At 40.5% G+C, this 14,968-nt stretch overlaps 1 protein-coding gene across 1 annotated transcript in view; it reads right to left on the bottom strand.

Annotated features, from left to right (window-relative positions):
• Positions 1–14,968, bottom strand: part of PAK5 (p21 (RAC1) activated kinase 5) — a 304,085-nt gene that overhangs the window by 90,426 nt on the left and 198,691 nt on the right. The gene's annotated exons all lie outside the window — the stretch shown is intronic.

The raw sequence follows: 14,968 nt of genomic DNA, 5'->3' as shown, positions 1-14,968 counted from the left end.
AAGCACATTTTCTTCTATAGATAAAAATATCTGCTAAACATACCACAGGGTTTCATTTCTAGAGAAGGTTTATCACATTCAGCTGTTTCTCCAGCTTTCTGCTCTAACCTAAGTGAGATCCGGCTTTAGGACATGGAGATTTGAAGAAAGCTATTTCCTCATGCACCTCTCCCTAGTGTTGTTTAAAAAGTGCTCCTTTTCCCCACACCTACAGACTTCAGAAAGTGAACTTGGCTTGTGGTTTCCAGCCAATGAGGTTTCCAGCCTCACAACTCACATGCAAAGATGCTGCTGACCCATGAGGTGGGAGGTGAGGGCTGCTGATGTCAGATGCTGCTGCAAGCAGTCATTGCTCTGCCTCCTGCTTCTAGGTGGGAGCAATGGCCTGCAGCATTGCAGCGGCCTGCAGGTTTCAGGGGAAAGATAGCACTGGAAGCCTGCCCTTAGAAACTTCACACTTGAATGCACCCACAAGTGAAAGAGATCTGGGGTATTTTTCCATTCAATGTTTTTTCTTTTTCTTTTCTTTTTTTTTTAAATGGAGTCTCGCTCTTTCACTCAGGCTAGAGTGCAGTGGCACGATCTCTGCTTACTGCAACCTCTGCCTCCCAGGTTCAAGTGATTCTCCTGCCTCAGTCTCCCAAGTAGCTGGGATTGCAGGTGCTCACCACCACCCCTGGGTAATTTTTGTAAATTTAGTAGAGACAGGGTTTCACCATGTTGGCCCAGCTGGTCTCGAACTCCTGACCTCAAGTGATCCTCCTGCCTCATGCCTCCCAAAGTGCTGGGATTACAAGCATGAGCCATTGCGCCTGGCCTTTCCATTCAAATTTATAAGAACTCTAAGAACTCACACTTGTATGGTTTAGAGAGTAACATATAAATTATTCCAAACAGTATTCCTAAAATGATGAAGACATACATGTACGTTTTTTTTAATTAATTGAGAGAGAAAAACTCAAAATATTGTTCTCCTCTTTAAAAAGGGAATTTTCATTATACTTTGTACATGTGACCATTTGCTTTGATTCATTTTTTATTTCTTGACTGCTAATGTTTTAATGTATTAAGCTATTCAATCCTTACTCCAGCCCTGTGAGGTAGTACTGTTATATCCACTTTTAACAGATGAGGCAACAGAAGCTCACAGAGGTTAAGTAACTTGCACTAGGTCATATAGCCGGAATATGAAGAATCAAGATTTTTAATTTTTCTTGGACAGTTTGGCTCCAGAGGGCTCTTAGGCAATACATTGTCATTGCCTCTTTGTAAAGTTACTATTGGTTTACATAGGAGTATTCATTCATTAGGTATGAATGAATATAAGATTATACTCTTCCATAAAATCCAAAGTTATATCTTCTCAAAATTTTCTAGGAAGTATAGTCATTTTGTTCTCAAAGCTTTCATAACAAAATATTTATACTTCTGTTATAATATTATGTTTTCATTTGTCTTTACAATTCTTTCTCCCTCACTAGACTGTGCACGCTATGGAGATGAAGACCAAATACTGTTGTTTTTTCTCTCAGAACATAGTAGGTGCACAATAAACATCTGTTAAGGAAATGAAAGTTGATATTATACTGATAGCAGTTGCCACCGGTGTCGTGCGTTTATCCCCTCAGTCCACCCCAGAGGCCACCTGCAGACATTTCCTATCCATGCTGAAGGTTCCCCGAGTCTCTCTACCACAAGGTGTCCTCTGGCTGTTGGGGAATGCACGACCAAGTGTGGAGTTGTCAGGGAATTAACTCCTGGGAGCAACCCACAACCAAGAAAGCTTGGAGTTGGTGGGTAGATGTCCCAGCTTCCTTGCTCCTTGCTGGGCTACTTGTGAGGTGTGCTCCACATGGTCTCAGAGCATCCCTGGCACAACTGAGCCTGCTTGCCTATGGGGTTGCCTGTTCATCAACAAACCAGGCTTCTTCTCCTTTCTGGCCTCAGTACCCCATTCCCTCAGAGCTGCAAGGAAATGAATTTTGCGAAGTGAATTCTTGCCCTGTCAAGCCTCTGGATGGGAAGGCAGTGGAGAATGTAGCCAAGCTGACACCTGAATTTCAGCATCCTGAGACCTGAGGAGTCAGTGAAGCTGTGCCAGACTCCTGACCCATAGAAACTGCAAGGATATTAACAAATGTGTGTTGTTTTCAGCTGTTACATTTATGGTAATGTGTTACATAGCAATAGAAAACTAATATAGCTTTTGATACCTGGAAGTGGGGAACTACTAAAAATGTGAGTATTAGTTTGCTTGGGCTGCTATAACAAAATAACACAGACTAGGGTGGCTGCCTTCTTACCTATATCCTCACATAGCCTTTTCTCTGGGTGGGCACCTTTGGTGTCTCTTCCTCCTCCTCTTTTTTTTCTTTTTTAATTTTTAAAAAATACACATAGGGTCTTGCTATGTTGTTCAGCCTGGTCTTGAACTGTTGGACCCAAGTGATCCTCTTGCCTTGGCCCCTCAAAGCGCTGGGATTACAGGTGTGAGCCATCATGACTGAGCTCTTCCTTTTTTAATAAAGGCACCAGCCCTATTGGATTAGAGTCCTACCCTTGTGAACCTCACATAGCCTTAATTAATTCTCTAAAGTCCGTATCTTTAAACAAAGTCACATTGGGGGTTAACACCTCAACATAAACGTTTGGGAGGGACACAATTCAATCCATAACAATGTGGAAGGGGTTTCGTAACCAGGTGGGTGAAGGCTGGGGGAATTTTGAGGAATATGGTAGAAAAAGCCTAAATGACATGAACAGACTCAGAGCAGAAATCTGGACTTTGAGGATGCTGATGGTGAAGGCTCAAAAGTGAGGAACACTCATTGGAAACTGAAGGAAGGAGGAAGGAGAATCTTTTGTAATGTAAAGTTTGGTGAAATAGTCTCCTGAGGTTATCTGGAAAGCAGAATTGAAAGTGATAAACTTGGCTGTATAAAGATTTCTAAGAAGTGTTGAAGGAACCCCCTGGTTTCTTCTTTCTGCTTATAGTAAAATGTGTGAGGAAAGAGGAAAATTGGGAGGACAATTTTTCTTAAAAAACCGAATCAGAATCTGACAATGTAAAAAATTCCGATGATCTCTAGATGGCACAGATGCTAAAATGAAGAGATTCACTCTCAGGAGAGCATGCACTAGGGAAAAGTCTGAGTGTGACTGTACAGCTCTTTGTTAGAAACTTAGAAAGATCAGAAGACAAAAGTATGCAGCTACATGAAAGGCTCATTTAAGAAATTAAGGGTTTGCCCTATAGATCTTCTTAATCGAGCCTGAAAACCTCAAGGAAGCATATGGGCATTGTCCCTCAGTCATCTCAGAAGGAGGCCAAGGAATAGGGAGGTTTATCTTTAAAATATCTGTGGATATGGCTTCACCTAGTGGAATGAACTGCAGTGAATCCATACAAACTCTACAAAGTTCTTAAGAAATTGTTTCATCAGGAATACTGACCACTTGGCCTGAAAGGGACAAAAAGAGTATGAAATAAAGGAGGCTTTCAGACCCTTCCCATTCTACTAGCATTGGAAAGCATGCTGATAAAACTACTCAGGATGCAAACATGTGCTGCCTTTCATGAAAAAGAAGGGCAGAACCAAGAACCCTGAGGATGGAGCCTAAGCCACAGAGGGCCATTCCCAAGCCTTGAAATGTAATCAGAGAACTCCTAACATTTGCCTGGCTGGATTTCAGAAGAGCCACGGACTGGTAATTCCTTTTTACCTTCCACCTGCTTGCCCTCCTCCTGCCCCCATTTTGAATCAGAATTTTTACACCTGTTATCCTGCGCTGTCCCGCCATTATATGTTGGAAAGGCTGGGGTCATATAATTTGTCTCTTTAGCTTCATAGGTCCATGGATGGAGAGGAATTGTGCCCCAGCAGCTACATTTAATAGATGACTCCCAAGCACTCCATCAATACCTAATCACAATTTAGATGATGAGAGTTTGGACTTTGGGATGATGCTGCAATGGGATGAGATTTTGGGATCTTGGGCTGGGATGAATGTATTTTGCATGTGGGAATGACATTGGGAACCAGGGTAGATAGACCCTAGGGTGACCCCTCAATGTTTCCCACCTCCTAGTGATCATTTGATTATCCCCTCTCCATGAGTATAGGCAGGATCTGTGGCTTGCTTCTAACCAATAGAATACAGCAAAGGTAACAGGCTGTGCCTTCTGTGTTATGTTACATGGCAAAGGTGATGGGATGTCACTCTCATGGTTACCTTGCATTATATGGCAACGCTGATGGGATATCACTTCTGTGAGTACATTATGAGATATATATATATATATATATATATCCCAAGCAGACTAGCTCTTGCTTTCCTGCTAGCTTTGAAGAAGCAAGCTGTCACGCATTCTGCAGCTGCAAAGAAAAGAATTCTGCCCACAGAATTCTGACTAAATAAGCTTGGAAGTGGATTCTTCCCCATTTGAGCCTCCAGATGGGAATGAAGCCCAGCTGGCCCCCTAATTGCAGCCTTGTGAAACCTTGAGCAAGAAGATCCTGTTAAGCCATGCCTAGAATCTGAACTCAGAGAAACTGTGATAATAAATATGCGTTCTTTGAAGCCATTAACTTAGTGGTAATTGTCATACAGTAATAGAAAGCTGATAGGAAGATTCTCAACAGGTGATGGATTCAGTGATTCCAGCAAACACTTAGGTACCTTCTTGGGCAGGATTTAATCTTAAAGGTAACAGTAGTAGCAGCCAATCAATTAGATAATGATGTGCTGCTTGGAAATGATTTTAAAGTGATAGATTTATCATCAATATAAAGTTGGCAGCATAATGCTTCCACTTAAAATTACACAATAAAACATTAAAAAGGATAGGATTTGATAGTTCCACTAAAGCAGCCTCTAGCTGCCATCTTACTGTCCCAATTTCTATATGATGCTAAATGAGAGATAAAATTAAATCTTTCAAGTTCCAAGCATGAGTGGGAGTCACAGAGAGCCACATGCCTTTTCTCTTTTCATTTAGAAGGATTATTTTCAGTTAGGTCACTACTGCTGGGAGAGAAGAGCTGGGGAAAAGAAGATGTCCCCGAAAATATCATTTCACATTACATAGAATTTCCCATCTATCAAAGCACAGCTGTCCTTATTTGATGAGTTCAGCTGTCAGGAGTTCAGAGAGGTCCACTCTATGGGAAACCAACACAGTTCTGGAGACACGCTTGTGATCTGGAGGGTGTGCTGTTTGACCTAAAATATGATGAGCTCAGGGAGCATCGAGGTCATAGTGGAGCAGGAGTGAGCGGCACACATTTGAAAGTTCACTCATTTGCTTCTCATTGTATGATTTCATTGACATTTCCTATTTAAATATTCTGCCTAATTCACTTGAGAAGACTGCATGGATTACATGTATAATGAAAGACTCCGTAAAGCTCTCTGAGTACTCTACAACTGAAAAATAAAGTCATATGGCAGTAATGATAGGGAATCATAGTCAGGTAGGTGTTTATAATGATGTCCTTTTCACATTCTCAAGGGAGAGCTCATGGGCTAAATCTGGAATTTCTACATGATCAAATCAAAAGCATTCCTTAACCACAGAAATAATGTCTGACATTGATGTGCTCTGCGGTCTTAGGAAAAACCACTGTGCCTACCTGAGTCTCAGTTACACAATCTGCAAGGTGAAAAGGTAAGAAGGAAGCAATTTTGTTTTCTGACTTAGCATCATTTATGCATATAACAGTTTTTCATGCCCAAACATACTTATTACCAGGAGGCACAGTGGTGTGGTGATTATAAGCACGGGTCTTGGAGTCAGATAGGTATAAAGTTTGAGTCCTGGGCCTTTCCAGTTACAGAAGTGGGATCTTCAACAAATCCTTTAACCTTTCTAAGACTTGCTTTCCTTACCCAAAAGATGGAGTTACTACTCTCTAATTGAAAAGGCTGGTATGGGGCTAAGTAAGATAGTGTATCAGTCAGTTGTCCTATAAGGCTGCACAACAAACCACCCACACTCAGGTTCATACAACGAGGTTGGGCTGGGTGGCTCTGCTTCAAGTTTCAGAGATGCAGGCAGTCTGTCATCTAAGGCATATTCTTATGATGTTGGCATAAGCACAGAGGGAAATCTTAGCTGTCCATTAGAAGTCTGTTCACATCACCCCATTGGCCATGCAAGTCACATGCAAATTCAAGGGGTGGGGAAGAACTCAGCCCTTCTCACCACTCAGCCCTGTGGTGAGAAGAATGAAAAATTGAGTTTATTTATTTAGTATTTGAGACAGGGTGTCACTCCATTACTCAGGCTGGATTGCAGTGGCGTGATCTCTGCTCACTGTAGCCTCCGCCTCCCAGGTTCAAGTGGTTCTCATGCCTCAGCCTCCAGAGTAGCTGGGATTACAGGTGCATGCCACCATGTCCCATTATTTTTTGTATTTTTAGTAGAGACAGGGTTTCCCCATGTTGGCCAGGCTGGTCTTGAACTCGTGGCCTCAAGTGATCCACCCGCCTTGGCCTTTAAAGTGCTGGGATTACAGGCATGAGCCACCACGCCCAGCCAAAAAATCGAGTTTAATAATTTAGTCTACAGAGATGGTGTATGTGAAGCACCTATGGAACATAGCATGTGGTACATGCGGCCGTGAGTAATAAGTGATATCTCTTATGTCTTTTTTTTTTTTGCCAACATTCTCCAGGCCTATCAATCTTTCTTGTGCTACTTGAGGCAAACTGGAAAATGTCCCCTGCTCAGAAATACCACCATCCCACTTACCTGTCTGATATTGCAATATAAGTTTCTCTTTTTGGAATTATGATTGTCTTTTTCCTATGCTCCTCATTTCGAAAGCAAATACTTTGAGGGAGGGAATACACAAAGTAATCATTAACACTTTAGGGAAGAAGAGCACAGGAGTTATAAACAATGGGTATGTAGCAACCAAATGCAGCTGGGTTTATGGTATTAGAACTGGGTTCTTGACTTGGAAAGCCAAGGCCAGAGGATTGCTTGAGGCCAGGAGTTCAAGACCAGCCTGGGCAACATAGCCAGACCCAGTGTTCATAAGAAAATAAATAAAAAATTAGTCAGGGATGGTGGTGTGCATATGTGGTTCTAGCTACTCACTCAGGAGGCTGAGGTGGGAGGATTGCTTGAGCCCAGGAATACAAGGGTGGCAGTGAGCTATGATCGTGTCACTGCACTTCAGCCTGGGTGATAGAGTGAGACCCTGTTTCTAAATAAATAAATAACTGGGTTCAACTTAGAAATTGGGTGAATTTGAACAAATCAATCATACTCAGTCAAGACTCATCTGTACAACTGGGTTAAAACTATTTGTTATTACAAGTGCCACAAAAGAATAAATCTTAAATATTTTGTACTCTGTAAAACACTATCCGATGTTTGGTAACCATACTCTTGATTTTGGTCAGGCCTGTTGCCTAAGAGATTTCAACAAAAACTAGAGATTACTATAGATTTGACACCTGCATTGCCTTCACACCAGCTTCCACTCTGGGAGTAGAGTTGGGCTAAAACACTCAAGTGGAGGTACTCACAGGACCCCTCAGTATATGCAATCCCTGTGTGGGTTCTTCTCTATCGCTTCCTCCCAGGAGTTACAGTAGGGGAACACAGCCACTGCAGGAATGCTGGGAACGGCAATTTGAACCATGAGAAGAGGGCTTCAGGAATAGATTTAACCACCAATTGGGAGTAAATAAGTTTTCAATATAACCTATAACTGACAATTGCTTTAAAATGGTACGTTCAATTTGTGTTTACCTTGGTCTTGAGGGTGGCAGGAGATTAAATCTTTCAAGTTCCAAGCATGAGTGGGAGTCACAGAGAGCCACATGCCTTTTTTCTTTGGATTTAGAAGGATTATTTTTGAGAGCATTCATTCATAGGGTCTCCGTGACCCAGTTTTAGTTGGGAGCCTAGGAGCTGTCTTCCAAATGCCAGGATCATGGACCATGAATGTCCAGTTATTCTCTGCTGGTTCCAGGGAGCTGCAGGTGTGACAGCTGTGACATCACCCATTTGTGATTACAGAGCTATCACACTGGGTACCAGGATGGCCCTGCCAAGAGGCCTGGAGGTGTGTGGTTAACATTGGCCTCTGCCAAATGGAGGAAGAGGTGGCTACCTGCAGGGATAAATTCCCTGGGGTGATACTGTCTTCTCTGAAAACATCAGCTTTTGTTTTTTAGAGTAACAACTAGACCATGTGAGCTCAAGTTTGTTCAAAGTTTAAGGAAACCTTAAAGTGACTTACGTAAAACACTGCAAAACACTGATGGAAACAAAGATGGTTCTTATTAGTGGCTGATGTAGTTTGTTACTTTTAAAGGGGTGTGAGAGAGAGACATTTATGGGGAAAGATGGTGTGTTGACATGGTACACATCAAATAATAACCTCATTAATACAATGAAAAACTGCTTTGCTGAAGTTTCCAGATTGGATGGGATCATAAAAATGAAGAAATATGATAAATCTGGCTTTGGTTTTGGATTTCTTCTTTTATTTGGAAACAAGGTACCTTGCCCACATCTCCTGAATTTAGGCAAATGAGAAAATGGGGGCCCGTGTGATGTTCCTACTACACAGTCTTTGTGGTGGTGGGAGGGCTGAAAAGGGATACTGACACTGGAACGAGGGATTCCAGGAAGTAATAGGCACCGAGAGAAATGTGAGTGTCCAAGTCCGTTGTCCTCACTGGTTTTGCAAGTATAAAGATAACATAAACAACTTTAACAAAGGATCAGCAATCTCTCCTCCTGCTGAGGGCCCTGGTTCTGAAGAACTCAATGCAGTTCTGAAGTGACATTTTTGACGAGAGGTTTTAAAACATAGGTAGTCTGCCTAATGGGTTTCATTTTATAATTACATTTTGCTTAGCAGTGAAATTAACTATCTTTATAACATATACACTCTTCCCTCTTTAAGAAGGTTTGGGCCGGGCGCGGTGGCTCAAGCCTGTAATCCCAGCACTTTGGGAGGCCGAGATGGGCGGATCACGAGGTCAGGAGATTGAGACCATCCTGGCTAACACAGTGAAACCCTGTCTCTACTAAAAAAAAAATACAAAAACTAGCCGGACGAGGTGGCGGGCGCCTGTAGTCCCAGCTGCTCGGGAGGCTGAGGCAGGAGAATGGCGTAAACCCAGGAGGCAGAGCTTGCAGTGAGCTGAGATCCGGCCACTGCACTCCAGCCTGGGCGACAGAACGAAACTCTGTCTCAAAAAAAAAAAAAAAAGAAGGTTTGTATTTTTATTAAATGTCTTCTGATAATCATTAAATTGGAAGGACTTCCGGCATCCCAGCTGTTCACAACCATTTGACTAATATACTTCTAACACCTGCAGGATTACACATCAGATCAATATATTTGGTACACTATACATTGGGTCTGACCTTTAAATAAATCAATTCATTTCGTAATAGGACCATTTCTTCATCTGAGATCTGTGTCCTTCATGCACCAAGGCTTCACAAAACAGCAAACTCATGACTGTGGCTTCCAAAAGTGCCCCCGTGCCATCCAATCCCTACTTGTCCATCTGGCCGTATCCCCCACGTCTCTACCCATCGTGCTCTGCTCTACCCAACAGATGATCTGTTTTTCCTTTAAACTCCTCAAGCTTGTTCCTGCCACAGGGTCTTGGGACTAGCTCTTCCTCCTTCCTTTGAATGTATCTCTTTCCAAGATCTTCTCCTGGCTCCATTGTTATCTCTTAGAAGTGTCCTGATGTTCACCTAGATGAGAACTTAGAAATGAAAAGTGGTGACCCAGCTCAGTGAACATGAAGGCATTGGACTTCATGTTGCAAAAAAGATGATTCTAGGCTCAACATTATATTTTAGCAGAAACAGGTCTAAAAGAAGGGAGAGTAAAAAAAAAAACAAAAAACAAAAACCAAGCAAACAAAAAACAGCGATTTATGAGGATAGGAAAGTAATGGGGAATCTAATCTATGAACTTTAAGAAGAGACCTGTTAAGGGAGCCAGAAAAGTCATGAGGGGGCAGCCCCAGCTCTCAGAATGGCTGGGAGCTTCACTCAGCTAGGAGCATGGCAAACATCTGGAAACAGTTTAAACTGCTTGGCAGCAACTCTCAGAAAGTAAAGGAGACACTAAAATAAATAACTCCTTCTGGCTTAACTCTGAGTAACAAGGAAGAGCACATCAGTTATGTGTAATTGAGGAGGAACCTTTGGGAAAACTGTTACCTTAGGTCAAAGGGAAATACTGCTAGAAAATGTCAGATAGTTGCCCTGTATTTTGGGAAAGCAGATTTAAAAACTATTCAAGGAAAGAGAGAATCCCATGAAATAAAACTAAGAAAAAAGATACAGCTCTAAACACAATGCAAAATTGAGAATCACAAAAATAGAGAAAGGTAGAGAATTTCAGAGTAATTAAAGTAGACTCCATCTTGGATGAGCTTTCAACATAGATTACGACAGGAGAGAAAATGAAACAGTGATCTTCAAGAATGGGATGGCCAGACCTAAAGATTTACCTCTCTTGATTTTACCTGCTTTTGTGAATAGAGAGGTTTTTTAAGCAGTAGTCAGCAGCAGTCGATAAAAAAAGGAAGGGACGGAACCTCAGCTTTGAAAGATTATAAAATACCGAAGACTACAAAGACAAAGAAAACTAAGTCAGAGCCAGTTTTGCACTGGTCTTCTCTGTGACTCTTCAATCTTTAAAAGATAAAAAGAAGATTGTTAGGAAGGCTTTGAAGGCTAAAATTAGAAAAGGAATGGTAAATAAGGATCTAACAATTTAAAAAACTTCAAAACAGCTGGTTCAGATAAATTATATAGTATACACAAAAAGGGATGGAATATTGTATTCAATAATCTTTGAAAAGGTTGTAGAGATTAGAAGATTGCTGGCCAACTAAAAAAGACAAAAGTCTCTATTTTCATTTAAAAAAACAAAAAAGTCAGTAGTGTGGGCAAGGTAAGTTGCAGAAGTCACAGACAATCACATTTAATATAAGTTCCAAGACAGTCGTTCTCAACCTTTTTGTCTCAAAAACCTCTTAAAATTATTGAGGACCTAAAAGAGACCTTAGTTTATGTTATATCTGTTAATATTCACTGCATTAGATATTAAAACTGATAAATGTATTTATTTATTTGAGACAGGGTCTTGCTCTGTTATGCAGGCTGGAGTGCAGCGGTTCCATCACGACTCACTGTAGCTTTGACCTCCTAGGCTCAAGTGATCCTTCCACCTCAGTCTCCAGAGTAGCTGGGATGACAGGTGCACACCAGCTTGCCTGACTAATTTTTTTTTTTTTTTTTTTTTTTAGTGGAGATGAGGTCTTGCTATGTTGCCTGGGCTGGTCTGAAACTCCTGAACTTAAGCAATCTTGCTTTGGCCTCCCAGAGTGCTGGATTACAGGCATGAGCCACTGTGCCCAGTCAAGAAAATTTAAAACATAAGAATATAAAGCACACGATCCATTAAGCATCCATCAATCAATGACATCATCACTTGTAATATAGCTTCTCCATTGTATACACAGGAAACGAGAGTAAAAAAAGCAAACTTTAATTTTGTAGACTCCCTAAAAGAGTCTGAGGAACCCCCATAGGTTTACACCACACTTTTGAGAACCACTGCAAGAAAACTTTTCACCATAGGCCCAAGAAGACACAAACACAGATGTCCATGACAATATTATTAATATTTATAGTAGCAAATACTTGACAATATCCCTTAGTAGAGAAATGGATAGATTGAAAAAAAGCGAGAGTAATTTTTAAATAAACTCATTTTCTACACATCAGTGTGAATTTATCTCAAAATAATATTAAGTAAAAAAGTAAGTTAGAGATTATATACATTATGACATCACTTAATAAAATTCAGATATGCCAAATAAAGCTATTTAACATTATTTATATAATTCTACTTGAAAACTAAAAAGAAATATGAAGCAAATGTTAAGATATACTTTTTTCATTTTAGGTAGAAGCTACAAAAGCTTTTAAATATTATCTTCTTTTTTTTTTAGCATTTCAAATGATTTCTAGGCTGTAACAAAGGGAAAGGGTGATCATTATGTCGTGGCTTTAGTCCACCTAGAACAGCAGTTCTTAAAGTATGTCTATCCATCAGCAGCACCAGCAGCATCTGAGAGCGTGTTAGAAAAGCAAGTTATCAGGCTCACTCCAGACGTACTGAATCAAAATCCCTAGGGTGGGGCTTGGAAATGTGAGCTATAATACACCCCCAAGGAAATTCTTATGAAAGTCTAAGCTTGAGAACTACTGGGCAATCACAAACAAATATGACCATTCAACCTGCCCTTTACGTAATGCATCTAATTCAGCACAGATTTTGCTAATATTGCTTATGATGTTCTCATGGACAGAATCACATTAGATATTAAAGGAATTTCTCAATGATATTTGCCAAATGTTTTAAAGGGAACCTCCCCCTCCGGGTGTTCAGGTTATCTTGGCTAGCCTACATGGCCTACATGGCTAGCCCAAAAGTTTGGGCACACAAACTTTTGACACAAGTACAAGCTAACTTGTAGCTTCTGGTTAAATTTCTGACAGTTTGGAAATCCTGGCCAGTGTAAACTCACATTGATTATACCTTATGTGGATACATTCCTTTATACTACTTAAATCAAATCTCTCAAAGTGTGGTCCTCAGACCAGCAGCATCAGTACCACCTGGAAACATATTAGAAATGCAAATTCTTGGGCCCCATCCCAGTTCTACTGAATCACAAACTCTGAGAATGGAGCCCAGCAATCTGTGTTTTATCAGACTCTTTGGGTGATTCTGATCTTCTGTATGGTTGGAGAAACCCTGGCCTAAATAAGTGTACACAGAGGAGAGGTATGTCCTGGTAAGCATGACAATGGGTAAGCACGAGGTTCTAAACAGGAACAGCTGAAATCCTAACTAATCAAGGAAGAGTGTTGGTGGCAACGGCAGATTTCCACTCGGAACTAGCTTGCTGAAGCTTGCTGACAAGTACTGAAGAACTGGTATTTTCCACAACATCCGGGGTGACACACTTCCTCCACTGACTGTTTTTATGTCATGATCTCTTTTCTCATTTTCCTTTCTCAATTTAAAGGACACTTTGACCAAACCAACTAGAATGGTTAGTTCTATTTAACTTAAATAATTTTGCCAAAATGGCTTTAAACATGCATGACTATATTCAGTCTTTTCTGCCCATTTATTCATTACTTCTTATTTCAAGGACTTTTGTGACTTCTGAGATATATTCTCTATACTTTATAATATGTCATTCTTAGGTGACTTGTAAGATTTTTCCAGAGAGGCCATTTCTGAAAAATTGGATCATACAAACTATATGACATAGTTTGGCCCCTTAAACCTTTTAATTTTTACTTATTGTAAGAGTCTGGTAGTCACAGGATTCTGTTTGACCACCAATATCGTCTACTGTCTGCTAATGGTGTTAACTGAACTCATATGTGGCGAAATATTTATACTCATATTTGGAGAAAGATAAGATTTGCTTTATGGGAGTTTAGTGTTAGTATGAGGTGCTGGATTTTTTGGGTGTCCTTCAGTTAAATGGATTTGGTTAATCTTAATCTTTATGGGTGAGATCCAACCTAGCTGGATCTTGTTTTTGTCACTCCTTGTCTGTTTTTATTTTATTTTTTCCCTGAGGGGTACAATTGTGCCTGAAGTCTCATTTGCAGACATCCAGGACCTGCTCTATACTTGAGATGTATCTTCCAGTCATCACCCAGTGAACATTTAAGTGTCTATAACTAATATTTCAGTCTTTTCATTTCATATGGACTGAATGCTCATGCATTTGGCACAAGGGCTGGAAAGCCCATGCTAGTGAGTAAGAGAAGCACAAGGTTTAGCAGCTTAGAAGTTGCTAAATCTTGCTCCAACTCTCAGTGGGAATGATTGTCAGAGAGGAAAGGATAACGAGCCAGCCCACCTAGGAGATGGAAGAAATGAAGTCGAAGGTTCTACTAAATCCACATCCACTGAATTTCCTAGCTACATATTTAAGATAAATTATATCTTATTCTAGGACTCAAATTACTTGCTTTTATTTGCAATAGCTCTCTCTTAGGCTATAAAGACAAATTTGAAAGCTATAAAGACAAATAAATACGTGTGTATATGTTTGTGTGTATATATATACACATATTTATTTGATCATATAAAACATATATATGTATATGCCTATATATGCATGTGTATATATATTTATAAATATTATTATTAAAATCTATTGGCAGTAAATTTTAATGAAAGAAAAGTTTAAATATTTTGAGAGCAAATGGAGAACAACAAAAGGTGGTCTAATGTTGGTCAGAGGCTATTGCCAATATTAACCAGAGTGGATGGATAATACGCTTCAGTATAAAGTCTAACAAAAACACCATTTAAAGCCAAAATAAAAGTGTCCTATTTTGTGATTGCATTTTATGTGTCTGATTTTTAAAAAATCACATCTAAAGCCAAAGTTCCTTTTCATGTGCTGTAATTTATAAGAAATGGTGAAAAATTTTTTTTTTTTTTTTTGAGGCGGAGTCTCGCTCTGTCGCCCAGGCTGGAGTGCAGTGGCGCGATCTCGGCTCACTGCAAGCTCCGCCTCCCGGGTTCCCGCCATTCTCCTGCCTCAGCCTCCCGAGTAGCTGGGACTACAGGCGCCGCCACCACGCCCGGCTAGTTTTTTGTATTTTTAGTAGAGACGGGGTTTCACTGTGTTAGCCAGGATGGTCTCGATCTCCTGACCTCGTGATCCGCCCGTCTCGGCCTCCCAAAGTGCTGGGATTACAGGCTTGAGCCACCGCGCCCGGCAGAAATGGTGAAAATTATAATCATGAAAGAATAATTGTGAATAATCTGTGAATGTTAAAAAAATACGTGGTTTAGGCATTTTATAGCTTGCTTATAAAGCTGATGCAGTGCATCAAATAAGAGCATGATTCTTAAGCCCACCC

The sequence above is a fragment of the Papio anubis genome, chromosome 16, assembly GCF_008728515.1.
Source record: "Papio anubis isolate 15944 chromosome 16, Panubis1.0, whole genome shotgun sequence".
In the NCBI taxonomy this organism is placed as follows: domain Eukaryota; kingdom Metazoa; phylum Chordata; class Mammalia; order Primates; family Cercopithecidae; genus Papio; species Papio anubis.
Note: the sequence above shows the minus strand (reverse complement) of the source record. Positions and strands in the feature narration are given on the sequence as shown.